General features: G+C 56.8%; 1 non-coding gene across 1 annotated transcript; it reads left to right on the top strand.

Moving 5' to 3' along the window:
* Nucleotides 1-809: 809 nt before the first annotated feature.
* On the top strand, nucleotides 810-884 carry TRNAN-GUU. Its single transcript has one exon. It is a non-coding gene; the product is annotated as a tRNA-Asn (tRNA).
* The last annotated feature ends 3,311 nt before the right edge of the window (nucleotides 885-4,195 follow it).

Genomic DNA, 4,195 nt, shown 5'->3' with positions numbered 1-4,195 from the left:
ATCTGTCAGTCATCAGTACGGGAGTTTGGTTGAGAAGCCAAAACCGAGGATGGAAAAGCGGAAAGTGAAAAGTCACTGTGAGTGCGGAAGGGCCTGGCGCCGCGGTGCACGCTGGGATCGCGGCGGACCTGGGGACGAGACGCCAAATCCCGGGGCCGAGACCTGTGTGCACGTGGGCTGGTGAAACCCGAGATGGGGGCCGCGGTCCCAGCTGAAGAGCTGTGGTGTTGCTTATGAGCTTGTGCGTCGGGCATAGTACTCATGGTAGCTTGTTTCACTTATTCACTCCAGAAATCCTCACATCTCTTCTGTGCCGGGGACTGTACTAGGCTCTGGACATTCACTGGCCTAGAACGGTGCCTGGAATTTAAGAGGTGCGCCTTCAGTACATATTTAATGTTTCGAGGGGGAGGAGCAGGGGGAGGGCGTCGAGGGTATACTGCGGGGCTCCAGGGGTTCAGCTGCAAAGGGGAGGTTTGGAAACCCAAGGTTGTTATGCTTTTTGGGACTCTCAGGAGGTCGACTTCGTGTAGCCCCAAGACCCAGGTCACCCTAAAAAAGGACGTTTCGGGTTTCCCCATCTTATCTTTCTCTAAGAAAGATCCAGAGGAAGCCGGCGACGACCCCTACCAGAACCAATGGAGGAGAGACGTGAAGGTCCTCCTCCTCCCCTCCCTCGATCGGGACCCTTCCCTTTCTCCCCGGGGTCTGACTTGTTTCGCCTGATTGCAGAGTTTTCGTGGCATTCCTGCGCCTTCGTAGACTCGCTCCCATTGACTTCACTCGCGGCCATGCTGGCAGTTGTCGCAGTCTCTGTGGGCGCAATCGGTTAGCGCGTTCGGCTGTTAACCGAAAGGTTGGTGGTTCGAGCCCACCCAGGGACGCAGCCTTTTTTTTTTCCCTTCCCCTTTCTGTCAAAAGGAAAACCTAAGCGTTATCTTCTCAACCTCTAAAATGCCAAATTTCGTTTTGAAATGGCAGAGATACTTTTTCAGCAAATCAGAGGATCATTGTGATTGAAAATTCGTTGTTCAGTCAATGATGGGATAATGTCTCCTGCACTTTCCTCCACCGCCTACCTCCCACCCCACCCCCAGGCTGGATTTCAGCAACCGCGAAGACAGAGGTTTTTGTCTCACTCTGCAATACGTTTCAGGTTGCATTTTTTGTAGGATTAAGAATGAATTTACAGTGGAGGTTGGACAGTTTTCCATGGTCTGGCTCAATCGGTGTTACAGTCTCGAAATACTACGTTTGGAAGGGAAGAAAGTAGCGCGGGAGACAAAGGCAGGGAGAAACTGGGATGAAGCGAAAGGTGAGAGGGAGAACATCGCTGTGATACACACGGGCGGAAAAGGGACGCGGCAGAGAAATAGGCGGGGTGAGCGGAAGGAAGACTCCAAGAAAATGGAGGGAAAAGAGATGCAGTTAATATGAGAAGCTTCCGAAAAAGGAAAACAGCAGCAACAAAACTATTTTTTCTAGACCTACACACAGAGAAGTGGGGCAGAGGATGGAGAAATAGAAACAGAAACTGACAGAGGACATTGTTTTAGGAAGAGAGGAGTGAAGGACACAGGTAAAGATGGTCATAAAATCATGAGAGGAGCTGCCCTCTCCTACCATCGTAATCATCTTCAAGGGGCTCTTATCTTTGCAGTAGCTCTTGGCACATGCCAGAAATAATTGATTAGATTTTCTAGGTTCCTGCCCTCTGGAAGCTTCTAGTCTGTGACAGACACAGTGATCCTTCAGCTAGAGGACCCTGTGAGATACCACAGCTAGCACAGAATGCAGGGGAAGCTTTGGTATCTAATGAAACAGGGGCACTTCCCAGGACCAGGAGCTAAGCAAAGGACTCTCAGGCAGTTCCCTTCAATGTCGGGCTTCTCCTCAAGATTGGGCTCAAAGGACGCCTCTTCTGAAAACCTTCCCCAGGGCTTCCCCCCCACCCTTACCAGGCGTTCATGGCGCTGGTGGGGACAAACCAGAGGGACACACAGTGCCATGGAAGCTAACAGCACAGGCTGGGTAGCCCCACTGGCCTGTGAGGTCCTTGTAGGCAAAAATCCGGCTCATCAGCTTCAGGTCCCTGGTGCTTAGCGCAGTATTTGACATTGGTACAGGACAGGTGCTTTTTTTGCAGGGAAACCAAAGAACTTCAGATGTGAGAAAGGTTGGGTCTTCGGAGGTTCTCCTGGTAAGGCAGAAAGGCCAGGGGTGTGGGGACCAGTGGTGGCCCAGGATGGAAATGATGAAAATGAAGTTTTAGTGGGTAGTGGGGGTCTTCATCCCTCTGTCTCGTAGTTTGCTAGTGACTGGCACCCAATAACTGAGGAACAAGTGAATGGATGCCCAGTCTGCACGGTGGGCCCCCTCACTGCAACACTCCAGAATGAAGGACCCAAGTGGGGACTCATCAGCCCTCTTCCAAGTAGCTGATACCCCCCCACACACACACAGCCCCTGGGTGCCCATGTGGATCCGGTGTGTGACGGAGATCTAAGGGAAGCCCCTACAGGTTTGCCTTGCCCGGGGATGTCTAGCTGGACAGGAGTGACAGACCAGGAGTCCCTGATGTGCTCCCATCCCCGCAGGGCAATTGGGGGACAGCAGAGGATGCACGAGTCTTCCCCGGCAGAGTTGGGGATGCTGACGACACACTCGCCCTAGGGACAGTGGATGTGTCCACTCCAAGAGCCCCCTTTCCAAGAGAGGCGGCGAGATCCTGGTCTTCGCGTGCAAGGACAGGGGAGTAGGTGACCGGGTCCTCCCCTGGACCTTTCTCCCGCGGGTTCTCAGACCACCCCCCCTCTGGGAGGAACTTTCTCCCGCCCATCCTCTTCCTCCCCGCCCCCATTCGGCCCGTGTGGGCCGAAGGCTGAAGCTGGGGTCACTTGACGGCCAGTGTCCGCAGGTCTCCTGGTCGCTGGCCAGAGGGTGAAAGCATTCAGTCCAGGGCGCCCAGCTTCGGGTCTGCCTGAGCTGCGAGCGCGGAGGGAAGAGGAGAGGGCAGGCACTTCGAAGCTTGTGGAAGATTTGTCTCCTAATTTCCTAACTCGAGCCACCCACCGCCAGTGCGCTTAATGGCCCGTCTGGCCGGATAATCGAGCTCTCTGGAGGGACAGACCCAGTGACCATCTCTAATAAATCTTGAATAACGAATAAGCGAATCGACCGTCCTAATGAGGCAGGGGCCGGATCGTCGCCGTAACGTAGTATCGATTGGCTTCCCCGGCGCCAGCTTCGGCCGCTCGTCCCCGCCTTTCCAAGCCTCCCTCCACGTTTTCTCCTCCCGGCGGGAGCCACTGGGGACGGGAGCCCAAGCGCTGGGAGGAGCCGGGAGCGACGGTCGGAGGCGGACTGGAACCAGCCGCCTTCGCGCGCGCCGGGCTCCTCCCGGCGCCGGGGCGAGGGAGGCGCACCAACGGCGTAGAGCTCCGAGCGCGATCGACGCCCCGGAAAAAAATGCGGGAAGCAGCGCGAGGCAGGAGAAAAAGCGCGGGCCCACCTTCGAGCCCCGGCGCCTGGTTTTCTAGTCCAGTCGGGCCTCTCTCATTCGACCGGGTTATTGTATCCCGGACCCGGAGCCTGAGTCCCCGTCTTCAGCTTGTCTCCCGGCCCAGGTTCCATTCCATTCTTGTCCGCGCGAGCACGCGGGGGGCGCCAGCCTCCACCCTAGCAATCCAACCCCCCCCAGGCTACCCCCAGGCCTCTCCCCCGAGGCGCCCCGACTGGGTCCCGGGGAACTGCTTTTTAGAGCCGGTGATCGGGCCGCTGAGCAGGGCCAGGGGGGTGGGGAGGACACGCTCTCTCCCACGGTTGCAGTTATTAATTTTAAGGGAGTGTCACTTAGAGCGAATGAAAATACCCTGGACGCGTGGCCGGAGTCGTCCCGTTCCCCGCCCGAGCCCAGCGCCCTTCGGTCCAGGCCGCGGCGGGTAGGACTGCAGAACGAACCACATTTCAGCCTAGTCCTCATTTCACCATTTTCCAGGCGCCCCAGCTTAGGGGCGGGGATCGCAGGCAGGGGGTGGGGGGCGCACACACATTTTTGGGGAGGGGGGAGGGCTAATTGAGGTTAAGAGAGAAGAGGATACATCTTCCAGGGTCAGGGGCTGTTTGGGAAGAGTGAGGTCGTGTCCCAGTTTGGGGAGCCCGGCACCCGGTGTGGGGGCGGTCGCGTTAGCCTCCC

This window comes from Ailuropoda melanoleuca, chromosome 13, assembly GCF_002007445.2.
Source record: "Ailuropoda melanoleuca isolate Jingjing chromosome 13, ASM200744v2, whole genome shotgun sequence".
Taxonomy (NCBI): Eukaryota; Metazoa; Chordata; class Mammalia; order Carnivora; family Ursidae; genus Ailuropoda; species Ailuropoda melanoleuca.
This window is presented reverse-complemented; position numbering and strand designations above follow the sequence as displayed.